The sequence below is a fragment of the Phaenicophaeus curvirostris genome, chromosome 8 (assembly GCF_032191515.1).
Source record: "Phaenicophaeus curvirostris isolate KB17595 chromosome 8, BPBGC_Pcur_1.0, whole genome shotgun sequence".
NCBI lineage: Eukaryota > Metazoa > Chordata > Aves > Cuculiformes > Cuculidae > Phaenicophaeus > Phaenicophaeus curvirostris.
The window spans coordinates 23827849-23844959 of record NC_091399.1 but is presented as its reverse complement, the minus strand read 5'-3'; the positions used below and the strand labels follow the sequence as shown (position 1 = coordinate 23844959).

Below are 17111 nucleotides of genomic sequence, written 5' to 3'. Positions count from 1 at the left end.
CCATCTTCTTGCCTCTCTCCTTCTTCTTGCCACCCTCTCTCTCCCCCTTCTTCTTGCCACCTTCTTTCTCCTTCTTCTTGCCACCCTCTCTCTTTCTCTCCTTCTTCTTGCCACCCTCTCTCTCCCCCTTCTTCTTGCCACCCTCTCTCTTTCTCTTCTTCTTGCCACCCTCTCTCTTTCTCTCCTTCTTCTTGCCACCCTCTCTCCTTCTTGCCACCCTCTCTCTCTCCTTCTTCTTGCCACCCTCTCTCCTTCTTGCCACCCTCTCTCCTTCTCTCCTTCTTCTTGCCACCCTCTCTCTCTCCTTCTTCTTGCCACCCTCTCTCCTTCTCTCCTTCTTCTTGCCACCCTCTCTCTCTCCTTCTTGCCACCCTCTCCTTGCCACCCTCTCTCTCTCTCTCCTTCTTCTTGCCACCCTCTCTCTTTCTCTCCTTCTCTCCTTCTTCTTGCCACCCTCTGTCTTTCTCCCCTTCTTCTTGCCACCCTTTCTCCCCCTTCTTCTTGCCACCCTCTCCCCCTTCTTCTTGCCACCCTCTCCCCCTTCTTCTTGCCACCCTCTCCCCCTTCTTCTTGCCACCCTCTCCCCCTTCTTCTTGCCACCCTCTCCCCCTTCTTCTTGCCACCCTCCATCTAAAGTTTTAGTCGAAGATCGCGTTCTCCCAATTCCCTGCTTCCCAGCGCCCTGTGACATTCCTCTGTCATCCATTAACGCTACAGCAAGAACGTCCCGAGCCCTTGGTGGGTTCCTTGGTGCTCTCCTGACCAGCAATGGCTCGCCGGAGAGCAGAAAGAAAAGGCTCGGAGCATCGCTGCGTGCTCCGTGGAGCTGTGTGGTGAGAGCACTCCAGCACGCTGCGAGCAGGGAAACAAGCTGGATTTTCTCCAGTATCCTTCGTTTGTTCCTTTCCCTTCTGGAGTTCATACCCATAGAAGCAGCTGTGTGAGCGCAGGAGGGATGGTCTCACGGATAAGATACTTTAGGCCTGAAGAGTTTGGTGCACAATTAGTAACTTGGCTTAGCAGCCTTACATGACTTGGGTGTAAGTCGCTGTGTGCTCATCTGTGTAGCAGTCCCTGTTTGAACAAGGGGAAAGGGAAACAAGACTGCGAATTCCCAAACCTCGCTAGGGATAAGATCCTGCCTCTGTTTGGCTCCTCTGCGTAGCAGGGTGACGCAAGGTGTAATAAAACCAATTGTTATCTGGCTGTGTAGCGCAGGTCAATCTCTCTTCCAATAAATATATGGTTTGAGCGAAATTTGATTAGTCTTAAACCAGATCAAATCTAACGTTGCCTTGTTGATCTTCAGGCATGAAATAGCTTGATCTTTGGACATGAAATACCTCTGTCTTCAGGCATGAAATATCTCAACTTTCAGACATGAAATATCTCGATCTTCAGGCATGAAATATTTTGATTTCCAGACGTGAAATACCTCTTGTGTTTGAAGCACTGGTCACCTTTCCCTGGTTCACTTACTGCTATCGGCTTGGTGAGGCTTCTGAGAACAGCAGTCTTTGGCAGCACCTTTGCTTTCAGGTGGAAACACCATTGTGTCCGCATAGGATGTTTGTTTCTGTTAATGTTATGTTGCTCTTTTCATATTGCTAATAATTAAACATAGCTTTTTTCCCCCCTTATTGATCAGTTGCTGGAGTGAAAGAAACCTCTATCCTCCCCATGCTAATGGTTGACATGGAAAACAAGGAAAATGGCTCTCTGGATGTCAAAAAGTAAGTGCATCCATAACGTTCAGTTTGTGTAAACAGCACGTGGATTTCAGCTGTAGTTTTCCTTTTATTTGATGCAGTTGGCAAGAGGGGCCACCTCCCTCTTTGCTCATTTCAAATCTTCCCCATTTTTAATTACTTTTATTGTATTTCAACTTTGAAATAGAAGAATCTTAGGCACGGAATTGAATAGTAGTGTTATGTGGGAGGAGTGTACACTAACAGAGAGATGCAGAAGCTAATAATTCAAAGTTAGGGGTATTCCTTTCTCCATTGCTTTTTCCTCTCAACTAGACACTAAAGCAAGTGTAACCAATATTCTGCCACTTGTCTGCTAGTGGCTTTTGCAGATCTGATGCCCGTGTCCTGTGTGGAAGTCTCCGATCTTTTCAGTGAGATGTACGCCCTTCTCTGTTGACTGTCCACCCGTCTAGAGCTGAGAAGCAGCAGCAGCGCGTGTCTTTGGTGTCAGTTCTCTTCTTGAACCGATATTTTAAGCTGTTTGCTGGAGAAGCCTTAATGCTGCTGGATTTTTACTTCAGACCTAGGGTGGGAATAAGACAGAGGCATGGTGTGCACAACTTTACACATTTCTTCAGTGTGGTTGGCTGCAAGCTGAGGGATAGGAGCTGTCTTGGAGGCCTTTTCATAGCCTTAAAGGTCAGCAATCCTTAGATTAGGGCTAGCAGTTCTGAATGAAGTTGTGATGTGAGAGGTGGAGTTCTGTGCGGAAAATTTAGTCTCGCTGTTTTAGGGTTGTAGAAGCCATGCTGAGATAGACACATACATCTATAGATGTAAAAAACCCCCATGCAGATAAAGTACTAGAGAGAGTTCTTAGTCTGTCCTGTCGGACTGCAACACTTCTGTATCTTGTTCTTCTTCATATCTGCTTACCAAGAAATCTTGACAATGGGTAGGTTCCCAGGCACTACAGTAATATAAATAATAATAATGGTCACTTCAGGATGCTGATAAAAGCCCTAATTATGACACAGCATCAGAAGATCTGATGGCAGCCATTAAAATCGGCGAGCTCCCCCTTCTCTTGAGACATAGGTTCCACCACACCAAAATAAAATGCATTTCCCCATTCAGGGACTATGAATAGATTAGACTGTGTGTGTCCCTCAGAAGCTGCCTTCCGCTGGCAGTCGCTCTTCTACAACGAGGACTCCGCGGCAGGGGAGAGGAGGGAGGCAGTCAAAGCAAGGGTAGTTTGCATTTAATCATTTTTCCCCTGAGGCTTCCGTGATAAAGGCTCAACTACTAATTGTGGAGGTGGCTTTTTAAAACTGATGGGGATTGTAATTAAACTGATCAGGAGCCGTGGTCTCTAGATGAACGTATACAGTATGTATGAGCGTATCTACAGCGCAAGTATTTGGCGCTTTCCTCAAGTGGTTATAAATAGCTTGGATAAAATCTGTTTGCTCACGGCTGTATCCTTTCTGATTTTGCTATTTCTGCCACAGGATGGCAATAGAGGCACAGGGACAGTGGTGAAAAGCAGACAAGCCTAGTCTTTATTCACTATCAGTGCATCTAATATCTTGTTACAAAGCCTAAAATGTCAGTCCTAAGATTTTACAACATCCAGGATGTACTTGGCTAAGCCATGGCTATTACATATTCCGTTTTCTTGTCCAAAGGACAGAGCCATGTGCAACAGCAGGGCAAGGAGGAGGCTAGAAGCCAAACGAGCATCTGTGTGGGTAGATGGGTTAAAATCCAGGCAGCCTCCACCAGTCTGCTGCATGCCTTTGAGTCTCCTGCAGCTGTAGCTGTGGAAATTGGCTCCCCTTGAGGTCCTGCATGATGCTATTCCTTGCAGCAGGAGCTAGCGGTTATTTCCTGTGATTAGTTAATGACTGAGGTAGAGCTCTTGAAATCGTTGCGGTTGGACCTGGGATGGGGCTGGACCAAGCTGCAGCTCCCGAGCAGCAAACGAGCAGCTACACAAAGAACTAATGTACCCGGACTGAAATACAAAACTATGGAATGGAGGGTTTGGGACCATATTTAGTTTTAAATTAAAGTATTTTGGGAAGTAAGCAAAATCCAGTTAGGAGGTATTTTTACTTGTTCAATCTTTGATGTTTAGGAAGAATTGAATTCTGTATGTTTTAGGATTTATTATGTTTTTATTGAAGCACTGAGGATTTGGGGCTTTGTTTTTTTTTAATGTTAAGTAGAAGATGAATCACTGAAAGCGGTAGTCTATGTCTTAGGGTAAATGTAAAGATTTACAGATAATCCTTCAAGTGCGGCTTTTATAAATATGTGTAGGTTTTGTGTGGTGCTTTTCGCATTTTACTTCTCAACCTCAGAATGTGCACAGCACCAAAAATCATAAATGAAAGGCACTCTTTGACTTAAAAATAAAGCGCAGCTCTGAGAAGGCCTGTTAGGCTCATTTTCAGTTTTGCTGAGTGCTTTTTTTCTATGCAGTCACAACCATTGAAGCAATTAATGAAGAAAGTTGTTACTTGATGAGTAAAACTAACAAACTCTGGCCCTTTTACTCCTAAGTATGTGTATATTCCATGTGATGAGTGAAATAAGCTGCTTTTAGAAGGCCAAGTGCAGCTTCAAATGAGATATCGAGGCTGCAGTGTGAGTCTCTAGGGCCAGAAATTTGTTGTCACGTGGACAGACACACTCCAAGAATTAGGGGAGAGGCAAAAATTGTGTTCACGAGTCCTCCTCTGCAGGGCTCAGCTGGTTCTAGAAATTGGGATGCTGTAGAAACAGTGATGAGAGGCACTACGTGTGATTCTATTCGCTTCTCTTCATGGCTGGTTGGAAGACGATTAGCCCTTGTTTCAATCAGTTATTTTACCGGAAGACATACGAGTCTAGGCAAGACGGAGGTGGTTGGAATGAAAAAATCTGAAGGACCTGACAAAAATGCTGTCAGGAGGGTATAATCTGTGTTTCTTTTCCAGCTGGTGCTGTTGAAAATCAAAGCCCTGCCTCTAAGCTTCAGGACCTGACATGGACAGGATTCTGACATCTGCCCTGATCTGTACCTTTTTGCTATTTCTTCATTAGCATCATGGTTAAGCATGCAGAACAGTGGAAAATGCCTGGCATGAACTTTGGGACTTCTAGTTGCAGAAATGTGTTCAAGAAGTTCTTTCTTTTGATGTCTTGCTCCTCCTAAAAGCTATAGGAAAGGCAGTCAAGCTCACTGTATGTCCTTTTTACTAAGAATCTGCAGTTACTCCAAGGTTATCTGATATAGGGTGAGGCAGGTTGAGGATAATAAATGCAAGTAATATGAATGATTGGTTGGCTTTGCTGCTGTGGAAAGCAGTTCTCCAACTGCAAAGGCAGCTCACTTGCAGACAAAGATCCTGACTGATTACCTTTGGCTGATGTAAAGATTCATATGCTTTCTTTTTTTTGTGAAAGGAGAAGTACCTCAGTTGTCCCCAGCACCAGGTCTTTGAAGTGGAAGAGAATGGGAGTGACTGCTCTGTATTAGGGCAGGGGGAGGCGTGTCAGAGGATATTTTTCCTAGAGGAACAGGCAGCGAGGGGATGTACGTGGGGTGTGCACAAAGAGGCAGCAGACGATCTGCACGCATTTAGTGATTACATGTCTGGATTTGCACTTTGCAGTTCAGTAGAGAACGGGAGACCTCCGGATCCTGCTGACTGGGCTGTTATCGATGTTGTGAATTATTTCAGAACAGCTGGATTTGAAGAACAAGCCAGTGCTTTTCAAGAACAGGTAAATCTGTTAGGAAGCACCTTTTGACCGCCACCAGTTTCTCACATTGCACATTTTTGCCGTGAACCTGGTTATTTGCTGGAATATAACAGGAATGAAAATGCCACAGTAATGAGGGGATTTGAGTCTGTTTCTGGGTGAAAATCCATGAGACTATGATCTTTGAGTAATAATATTGTTCTATGAGGTGTCAATAATGGGTTGGAGTTTGTTTCAATCGGTCGTCTGAAAAACAAAGAATCTAAACAAACTTTATGGCTTGGGCTCAGTCTCCCCACACAACCTGCTCACTTTCACTCTCTTGTTAGTTAAAATGCAAATGGTAATTCCCTTCTTCCTTAGTGTATTGTGCAAATACGCTCATGAGTATTTATAAATCTGGAGCTCCTAAGAAGCAAGCTGCTTTTGAAGACCTAGGGTGAAAAAGGGGCTGCTGTGTTGCATTGAACTTGGCAACACAAGGGAGCAGGGAAAGGGCAAGCTAGCAATAAAGGAGAAGGATCTTTTCAGGCACAGGAGCAGCTTGTTTGTAGGACTCAGTCTGAGAAAGTTCAGTCTTCATTTCTGGGTCTTGTAACTGCTGATGCTTACAGGTGGCGGCTTTTGATAGTTTTGATAAGCAAAGAGCTTAACAGTCATACAACCCCTTGTAACTCAGCGCGCTGGTGCGGTGTGTTGGTGGGGCAGGGTAGGGAAGTACTTGGCGTAGAGCCCCCTTGTTCTGTAGAGGAAGAACTTGCATCTCCACATTGTCGGTTCAGCCCCTTAAAATAGAATCATAGAATGCCAGGCTGGAAGGGACCGCAAGGATCATCTGCTCCAGCCTTTTTTAGGTGATCGATAGTTTAAATGAGGTGGCCCAGCACCCTGTCAAGCTGAGCCTTAAAAGTGTCCAGCGTACAGGAGTCCACCACTTCCCCAGGAGATGATTCCAGTGTTTAACTGTTCTCATGGTGAACTATTTTCTTCTGGAATGCAATTAGAATCTTCCCTGGAGCAACTGATCCCCATTCCCCCTTGTCTTTTCCATGTGACTCCTTGTAAAAAGGGAGTCTCCATCCTCTCAGCAGACACCCTGTATGTACTGGTACATGGGAATAAGAGCTCCCCTAAGTCTTCTCCTCTCAAGGCTGAACAAACTCAGTTGTCTCAGCCTTACTTTGTATGGTAGTTTTCCCAGTCCTCTCATCATCTGATCATCTTCCCTGATACATCTATAGGTTTACGTGGGACTACTAGGAAATTAGTTGCTGACACTTGTATTTAGTTTGAAAATGGGTGGCTCGGTTTCCCAAGTCACTGAGCTGCCCCAGGTTATTGGCAGCTTTGCAGGGAAACCGTGCATCTAATGTGAAGTATCGTTACTGCTGGTCAGGTTAATCTTGCTGACCTTGAGCACCTGCACGGCGAAATCTCATTGGATTGTAACTGATGAGTACAACAGAGCATCTAAATTTAGCTCTTTGTCCCTGGGGGTGAAAAGCCTGGTGAATGGTAATTCTCTGGCAGAGTGCAGAGAAAGGCTCTTTCTGCAGCTGCTACTAATTTTTCAGAATTTGAAGATGGGTAAACAGGCAAAAAAATTTGTCTTAAGTGAATCCATTCCTTAACATCACCATCCATGTCTCCTCAACAGCCCTCAAAGTATGGCTTAAAAAAACAGAAAGGTAGAGTAATTGCAGCCTCTGGGTTTTTTTCCTTATACTGACAGATATCTCTGATTTTTGTCAAATATCTTAACCTCTCTGCCCCTCAGCTGGCTTGTCAATAATACTGCAGTAATTACTACTGGTCTTGCAGCCGCAAGGTGAGGCCAGCTTGTGAGTTTTGGCAAAGCAATTTGCAACAGCCTGATGGGAAGCAGCATAGAAGCAGAGTGTAGAGGTTTTATTAGTATTTTGCAGCCAGGGCAAGTGGCTTCAAGAGGAGAGCTGAAGTGAGCTGCTTTTTAGCACTGTGTTGCTAGGGCCTTGTTGGGATAGCTATGGTCAGAAATGTGGCTGGGATTCTGGTGCCAAGTTCACTTTATGCCAAAGCCTTGGAGAGGGAGGCTGACAGCTGCGACCAAGATACAGCGTCTGCTTCCTCTGTGCTGTTCACGTGCCGCTAACTTTGTGTACTTATGGGTTTGTTACCAGGGTCTCCCATGCCTTCCAGGTACGGCAGTGCAGTCAGGTTGACTTTGAACCCTTAGCCATCCTCTGTCCATAGCGTGACCAGCTGAAGCTGTGCCCGTCTCCGTTTTCCTCTGCCAGTTGTACTGCAGCTTGCCTGGGCCCCAGAAACCTAAATTCATTCGGTCTGCCCTGAATTCATACTGGAAGGGGAGCAAAGTTATAAATGCAGAAGGGAAGTATTCCATTTCACCTGCAACGCTAGGAAATTGTTTTCCACTGAACTGCTTTGGTAGGGGTAGCACAATGGTTTTGTTACAAAGCATCCATAGCCCAGAATGTACTCATGAGATCTATTCTTGCATTCAGCTTTTACACAACAATAAGCGAGTCCACACTTTCTTTGATGACTCTGAACATACCTGGACTCACCCAAAGCAAGTGACTCAGAATTTTTAAGACCTGATTTTTTGCTCACAACAGTTAAAGGAAAAAAAGAAGACGTTTTAAGGACTGCAGAATGTTTTATTAAAACAATATTGTAAGTGCTGGTAAGAAGGGCTGATTGTGTGATGATTGTACGATATTCCTTCTTGAAGTTCCACAGATGTCAGCAAGTCAAAAGAGCTCCCTGATGAAAACAGATTCAACTGAAAGATGCTACCCAGTAACAAAAATCCATAACATCAGCAAGCGAAGCAGGCAAACCCAGAAACTGCGAGCACAGAATAACTGAAGTGAGAGGCAGAGCAGATGCAGGATGATGATGTGAACGGCTTCGGAGAACTGCTGACTGCTAGTACATGGCTGAGCTTTCCATGGGAGCCCCAGGAGCGCATAGGGCTGTGGCTGACTCAAAGACTGAAGCTGTTTGCTGTCCCTTGAGACTTGCTAGCACCGTGCCTGACATTCATTTTTACCCATGTTGCATCTTAACCATTATTACTGCAATATTCAGATAAACCCAAGTAACCCAATGGTCATTTGCTGGCCTCATTCCAATACCTGACCAGAAGGGACACAGGTTTGATGCTGGCTTGGGCCCACTGCTGCTTCCCAGCAGAGTGATGGTGTGGAGGAGCACGTGGGCATGCTGGCTGCCGTGCTTTTCTCTTAGCTGTACTGTAAAATCTTGCAGTTCTCTGTCACCTGGAGAGAGAGCAGAAAGAGTGTTGGGAGGACTTGAAGCCTAACTGGTCCTTTGGCTGTTTGCTGAAGACAACATGCTATTGCTGCTGTGATCATCCTGGGATAGTGGGGAATTACTACTAGCTCTAGTTGTGCAGAGGGGTGCCTCTGCAGGGGACATTAAAAAGATGGACTGAAAGCTGGCATTGAAGTTGTGTCCTGAAAAAAATCCAGAAAATAGAGAAACATCAAGAGAAGAAAACGCAGAGAAGTCGCTAAAGCATACAAAATCTTACTCGGTGACAAAACCCCAGAATGACTATCACAAATCCACAGGAACAAGTTTAAGTGGAAAATTAAGAAGAAATTAAAGAGATAAAGATGACAATGGACACAAAGATATAAAACACTTGAAGTCTTACTACGTAATCACTCATTTCTACCCAGATGTGTTTAGAGAATCAGTTTTCTATTCAATGAAAGCCTTATTAGTTACCAGCATTTCTAGAATCCATGACAAAACCCATGGAAGAAGAAGGGAAAGGACTAAATGCTCTTTTGCTGTTCTTGGAGTTTCTCCTGTCCCAGGTACTGGCTTTACTTTATTTGTATCCAGCCAAGCTGGAGGCTGTTCTCCCTCCATAGCGTCGTTGAACAGCAGCAGAAAAGGCAACTTCAGAGCAGTTGTAGCACTGAGCAAAAACTGGTGTCAAAGCTCCCACAGAAGGAATTGTGACAAACAGAAAAGAGGAAATAGAAACTGGTTTTAACCATTAACACTCTCAACAGTAACTGGGAAGAGGCACCTGCTGTAATTGGGTAAAACATTACTGGAAACTCTTTTGCTTTCAGAAATACTGTTACCTTGTGCTTCTCTGAGGGATTAGCAATGATGTCTGTTGGGGAGATGTTAAACCACTTTCAGCTGATCTTTAACTATGTCGTGGTTTGTCTGTGTATTTTGTATTAATAAACATTATCAAATCATAAGAGAGATCAGTCTAGACGAATTCATGCTGACTCTTCTTCATGTTGGGGTGTTACCAAGGGTGGGGTCTCTGTCATTGCCAAGACAGCATTTATAATTTGTAAGGAAGATGCTGCAGTGGGATAAATTGATGTTGTGGTGCTTATAATATTTATAAAAATACAAAGTTTTGGCAGATATTATCATGGACAGCAGTGATACGTGCCAGCATTTGAAGTGGTTGTTGGCTGTTGATAACAAATTCAACATTTAATAGTGTTTTTTTTCTTAAAAGTAAAAAAGAATGTGACTGCAGATGCAAGTCCAGTGCAGGAGAATGCCATAAAGCTGCATACTTTGAGCTGTGAGGACCTTGGGAGGTGTGGCTGTGTTGTGAGACACCAGTCCGTTGGTGTGGAGGTGTAGCTCCTGTTTCCCGAGTAACTGAACTGTAGGAATGTGGAAAAAGGGATGGTCCCGTGTCTAAAATGGAGATGAGAGTTGAGAGATGTGGATTCTTTTTCTTCCTTTTTGGCCTTTGAAAAATTTACAGGTAGTTTTCAAATATACAAGGGTCTGAGGTGGAAAAAACCCCAAAGCACTCAGGATTTCTAATCTAAATTGGTCAGAAAGCTACAGTTTGAAAGGAAAATAACCAAACAAACCCATCTCTGATTTAAAAGCAGGATTTTTAAGCAGAAACAAGGTTGTTGAGACCTAAGCTGGGAAGTTGCTGCTTTCAGCCTCTTATGTTGTAAACGGAGGAAGAGAAGATCCCTCTGAGTGTTGAGCTCAGCAGTTAGGACCTTCTAAAATTCCTGATTGTGGGAGCCTCTTGCAGGAAGCATGGGAAGGTTCCCCTTTCAAAGAAGGCACCAGGCGTTATGAGTTGATACTTGCTAGTCCAAACTTGCATATCGCTGGCAATGGTAATTCCGAAACGCGCTTCATAAGCTGCCTTCTTAAGAGCATCCTCTCCTTAAAGGCAGAACGTTGGGCAATCTGCACATGCACCCATTAATTTGAAACAGATTTACAAGGAGGGACTTTTGAACCGAGGCTCATTTGGGGTTTTACGCTTGGCTAAATAGTTATTCATGCTTCTGTCAGCACAGGTGGGTGCTTGAAACGCAGGCAGCAGAATTGAGCAGCTGTAAACACAGTGGCAGGAAAATGAAAGCTCCCGTTTCTTTTCTCGTTGCCCCTCTGTAGTGTCTCCCATTTGATGCATGACTGTTCTGACCTGTTAGATTTGTACATTTGTCTTTATCAACTCTTTAATTCTTCTTATAGGAAATTGATGGCAAATCATTACTGTTGATGACAAGAAATGATGTACTGACTGGACTGTCATTAAAACTGGGGCCTGCGCTGAAAATCTATGAATATCACGTAAAACCTCTACAGACACAACATCTAAAGAACAACTCTTTATAGCGAACTGTCTGCTTGGGGCCGTGTTGTGCCTCAAACAATAAATAAGCAATTTGGTTTCATGTGATGGAACTTTGTAAAGAGAGAATATATCTATTAAGAATTTAAACCAAATGACAATATATATCCTATTGGATAGAGTTGGCAATATACTGAGCCTGAACTGGGAGAGGTGGGGTGTATTTTTTACGTAGTACATAATGATTTTCTCTTTTAGGAATTGTCAGTGAGCATGTTGAGATCACTGTATCCAGAACAAAGGGGGGGTATGTCATTCTCATTTTCGAGCCAGACATACTCTTGATGTCATGAATTAAAATACCAAAAAAAAACCCCAAATAAAGTTTACAGAGAGAAACCAATTGAAGTAGGTTTTGGTTTACATTAAAGGCCTACTAAAATTCTCACTACTTATAATTTTAGGATGGGACTGATGCTTGCCAACTCACCCTTTTTTGCAGAGGGTCCTATTTTGACCTTATTAAGGTTTACTTGTGGTATGCTGCAATGTTTAAAGCTGTACATACAACTACCATAACCCCTTCGATAACAGAAGGCGTTGCCAACAGGTGAAACTGGGTTGTGTATTTTTTGCTGTCCTTTAAACTTTCAGCTTGTTTTCACCTGTTTTTAATAGTTCTCTGTAAAGTATAGTTGGTTTTTAAACATTTGTGTTGCTTTGCAGAACAAAAACAAGCTTCATTTTATTCCTTTTTTTTAATTTATGATAACTTGTTTTCTAACATTATGCAGGAATTTGTAAAAAGAGTAAAACTCTGCACATTTTTAATATTGTCTGTTATTGCTGTTGTAGTGATTGATTTTCTTTTTAAATGCTTTACTTAACGGTTTGAACTCTTGTTTTAAAAACTGAAAGAAGCTGTCTCGTCACCATACATCTCTGTTAAAAGAGAGTCTTGTTCAATCTGTTTGTACCAGTTCCCTATTTGATAGGTTGCTTGCTATATCTCAATAAAGCATTGCTTATGTTTCGATTCAGTTTACTTTACAGATATTTTCTTTTCTCTTTCTTTGTTGTGGTGTATTGAAGCTCCCGTTTCTCTCCCTTTTCTGATTAAAAAGGTACCGAGACCTACTTAATATTCTATGTTATTACTTCTAACACTACCTACCGAGATATTTAAAGACTTAATTGTTTTTGTTTTTTCTTATCTAGTGTTACATTCTGCAGAAGGAGAAGCCCTGTTATGGTTCACCAGTAATATCTGTGCTTCTGTTATCCCTTTCTAGAGCTGCTAGTGGTGCAGAGGAGCAGCAGGGGTGTTTACCCCAAAATGCCTGAGAGAGATCGTATGGGTGATGCTCAGCATGGTCTAGGTCTTCTCTGGCCCAGAGAGCTTTGTGATGACCCCTGAAATTGGGATGTGGGGAGGCATCCGTGAGGCTGAGCGAAAGAACTGGGAAGTAGGGAATAAGAAGGAGAGTGGCTGTTGATACTACAGTGCTAGGAGAGTTGTTTGTGGACTTGAGATCTGAGAGGGGATAAAACCATGTTAACAGCTGTGCTGTAGGTAAAGCTCACACTATATGGTATAATAAACTATATACAGCAGCGTGTTTTCCTATGTGGTTTCTAAGCTTTACATTGTACAACATCTTTATTCGGAATTTGAGATACGTGGTAGGAGACGAGGTTGTGTTCACTTCTCTTTCTGTCCCTTGTTCTGTGCTCACTTCAGGGATCAGTCTGTTAGGAGCAGGTTTGTAAACCACAGTCATGAGTTCTGCTTATGTTTTTATTTATAGTTTGGTGGTGTCCAGAGGTGACTACTAGGAATAAGGATCTGGAAGACTAGATTCAAACAGAGAATATGAATTGCATAGTCTCCTTTTCCCCACTAGCTTGTTTAGTGTGGGATTGACACACTTTCTAGACCTATGGATGACAAAGAATTAAAAGTAAAACATATTTATTGCACCAGGGAGTAAAAATCTGCTGTGCAGCCATTGAAAGTGCATTTGGTGGTTACTGAGCATTGTTCTTTCTTTTAATATGTTTTAATGAGCAAATGAATTATGTTCAGAAGCATCCAGATTGTACTCCCCTTCAGATCGGTGCTGCTAACTGGTTTGTATGAGGAGAAGCTGAACAGAAAGCTTGCTGCAAGTGTGAAAGGGGATTTGGAGGATGATGCTCAGATCTGGAACGATTTTTTTACCATCCTTGATCTTTTTTATAGTTTCCTGCTGTTCTCTGAGCTTTCTAACGCTGCTGTTTTCTTTGTGCAGGTGACCGTTCTGGTTTTGTCTGTTACGTTCTCCTTGCTGTTTCTAGGAGAACAAAAAAAGTCTTTTTAAAAGAAACTGGAAGGTTTGAAAGAGGAAGTCAAAGCAAGATTATTTTTAGCTACCATTCCATGTAGAAAACACAGCTGCCGTTGAGATAAGGGAGCAACCGATGGGCATTACTGGATACCATGTCAATACTGTGGTTCTGAGAGTTGCAGAGCAGTGCAGGACTCCAGTTTATAACATGCTTTCAAGGTGCCTGGAGCTATGACAATCTCTCTTACGTAAACGCACTCCCTGTGCTTTGCGTGGTGGTGAAGCTGCCAGAGTGTCAGAGTGACGATGGTCTCGGTGCTGCAGGTCTCTTGCTTTCATAGAGTCATAGAACAGTTTGGATTGGAAGGGACCTTAAAACCCATACAGTCCCGAACCCCCTGCCGTGGACAGGGACACTTCCCATTGGATCAGGTTGCTCCAAGCCCCATCCAACATGGCCTTGAGCACCTCCAGGGATGGGGCAGCCACAGCAGGGGGCTTGGATCCAGATCATCTTTAAGGTCCCTTCCAATTCAAACCATTCTACGAGTCTGTTTAATATGATAATGAAGCAAGGTCAAGAAATTCTTTTTTGCTTAGCCTCTTGTTTGATTTAGTGATGTTCCTTTGGATCCAGATGTGTATTCAGCATACTCCCAGAATAACATTAGCTGGTAGACGTTGTAAATTTGAGGATTGCGGCTGTAAACTCAAACACCTGGAGAGCCCGAGGGGAGCACCATGGAGGCTGTAAGTGGTCCTTGGTCTCCATGTGAGAGTTTCAATGCTGCTGAAGGCTGCTGGTGAGTACTGTTGTATTTATCTGCTGCACTCGTGAGCTTCTTTCTTAAAGGAACTGTCAGCAGTTAGAGCTGTTGCATCATCAGCTGATCTGCTGAGAATGCAACAACAAATGTCTTGGCACTGGCAGGCTTGCACTCATCTCGGGATGTTCTCTTCCCCTTTTCAGATGATTGCTATAATCCAGCTGCCCCTCTATAAACACTCTGCAGTGCTTGCTGTGTTGAGGATGCCCCTGACTTTGTAGCAGCTAAATCATACCAGAACAGGGAGAGAAGGCTCCCCATTTGCACCGGTCTCTGATTTGAGGGTAATAACTGCTCTGTCTTCTGGTGGATTGCAGCAGGAGAAAGGAAGTAGGGAATAAGGAACTTGTAGCTGAGTTTGTTCCTCCAGGGTGGGGGTCAAACCACAGGGAGATGTGTGCAAGCGGGTGTGTGCCTGGGTGTAACAACAGTTTCACAAGGATGCTCCTCTTCTGTTCCCTCCTCCCTTCTCTATAAATGCCACATGTGAGTTTGCCTGGGCTCCTCTCCCTGGAAATATGTGATTTGGAAACATTGCAGGAGTACAAGTCCACTGTTAATGTGAGAATTCGTGCCTGATGCCACTCTTGAGGGGTGCAAGAAAGCCCCCTCGGTACTTGGTCAGTCTGGTTTCTGCTGTTACGTTTCCCTCTGTACCAAGCATTTCTCTACCCCCTTCTTTCGTTTTGGGCCCCTCCAGTATTGTTTGGTTTGGGGTTGTATGTTCAGCTCTGAAGAAGCCAGATAGGAGAGGTATTTCTCACTGATTTTATTTTCTATTGCCTCCCTTTCTTTACTACCACTGTATTTCCCCACCCATCTCTTTCCTGCTTACCTTCTGGGAGTTTTTGTGTCTGTTACCTTATATTCCAGTTCCTGACAGCCCCCCATGCCTCTCCGTTCATCAGGATCTGGGCTACAAATGCCCATCCCCAAAGGGAAGCATTTACTTGCAGTGATTTCTGAGTCGCTTACAGGACTGAGTGCTTACCTTTTACCTTTTGGCCCCCAGATCCATAAAGTGCTCCTCCAGCTCTCTCTGGCAGGCAGTAACGGGGCTTGTGCCCCTTCCCTGGTTCTCTCCACCACTCACATTTTGTGAGCCTGGCCTGTATTTTCATATATATGTGTGTACATCTAGGACCAGGTTTGTGTGCACACGCTCAGGTACATGTGTGACCTTCCTTTCTCATCCTGCTAGGAACGGTGAGCTTCAATCTCAGAATCACAAAACAGTTTTTATCCTAATTGTAGCTGAGATGTGAGTTGACATTTTTGGTCTTGGAGCTGGAGACGTTTAATAGGTTTCCTTTCTAGATACAGCTGTGCGCTTTCCAGGAAGAAGATGGTTGGCTGCTGTATGTACAAAACCAGTTGGATTCTAACTTTGAGTGTATTTATATAGAGATTTCAAGCCAGAAAGGGGTTTTTTTTGTCGCTTTGTCAGCTCTGTTCAACTTGGAATTAGGGTTCTGCACTCCTGATAAAAACAATGTTAAAAGAAAAGAAAGAAAAGACAGGTTTGAAGAAGAAAAAAAATGTAATTATAATTGTTAATAAGAACTGACAAGTTTAAATGTGTATTGGAAAGCAGGTAGCCTCATTATCTATAGAATAATAGAGCCAGTATGACAGATCACTTGTACTGACCCTGAACGTGGCGTTTCATCTCTGTTTTAGATATTGGCTTAGGAGTTCAGCTGCTGCATTTTATCTCCGTGACGTTGGTTGCGCGTGGAGCATAATCAGCAGCTGAGAGGATTGCAGCGGAACTGTCAGAACTGAGCAGAAACAGGATGCGAAAGAATCGGACACTAAAATCATAGTAAGATACTTGCGTACTTGAAATACCCTGTTTCTTGTTAGGAAGCTCCAGGTCTATAAACTCCTGGGATGTAGCCCAGGACCAGCAAGGTCCATGTTATCAGCAGGAAGGGATATTTTAAATGGTGATTTTACTACCTGCTACCTGCTGCTTGTTTTCATCAAGTTTTTTTGTCAGCAACGCATCACAGCTGCCTCCGTGTGAAACACAGTGAGCAACTTGAATAGCTCCTCAGGACAGGAACTGAAAAAGAAATCTCCCTCAATTAAAATAATGCAAACCCAGTGTGGAGACTGAATCTAATGAAGCCAGTGGGAGGTTGGTCAGGTTTCAGGCCCACGTAGGACTGGCGATGTCCCATTTTCAAGAACAATTTATGCCATTTTATCTAAATCTAATTTCCATATGGAAAATTTGGGCTTCTTGCAGTTGCCCAAGTACTTTCTTTAGAAGCAGTCTGCCCACATAGGTGACTCAGGTTTGCAGTGCTGTGCCGAGATGCCTTTAAAGACTTTCTGCGTGTCTGGAGGTTTATAGAAACCACGTCGCATGAGCGTACGTGTTGTGTGCTTGAACAACTGGTCGCTGCTTGTGTCCTCCTTCTGCCATGAAGGTTAGTCCTCTGCCTCACCAGCCCATGAATAAAGTGCAAGCAGCAACAATAGGAAACCTTCTGTCTAATGCAGTGAATTTCTCATAAGGTAGAAAGGAAGCGGGTTGTGAAGATCTGCTTTGTTTAGAAACTCCGGTGACCAATGATAGGACCTGAGGGAAAGGCAGGAATATGCACCGGGGGGGAGTGTTAGGTTGGACACTGGGAAAAGGTTCTTCCCCCAGAGGGTGGTGGAGCCCTGGAACAGCTCCCCACGGAAGCAGCCAAGGCCCCAAGCCTGACAATATTCCAGAAGCATTTGGCCAGTGCCCTCAGACTCATGGTGTGAATGTTGGGGTGTCCTATGCAGGGACAGGAGATGGACTCAATGTGGGTCCCTTCCAATGTTTGCATTTATACATAAGTAGTAAATGGATGCATTTTTTATTTGGTAAACAGTTGAATACTAG

The 17111-nt window shown here is 43.7% G+C and overlaps 1 long non-coding RNA gene across 1 annotated transcript; it reads left to right on the top strand.

Annotated features, from left to right (window-relative positions):
- Positions 1-1646: 1646 nt before the first annotated feature.
- LOC138723582 (uncharacterized) lies at positions 1647-12376 on the top strand. Its single transcript, XR_011337897.1, has 4 exons — positions 1647-1733; positions 4679-4758; positions 5357-5468; positions 11329-12376. It is a non-coding gene; the product is annotated as an uncharacterized lncRNA (long non-coding RNA).
- The last annotated feature ends 4735 nt before the right edge of the window (positions 12377-17111 follow it).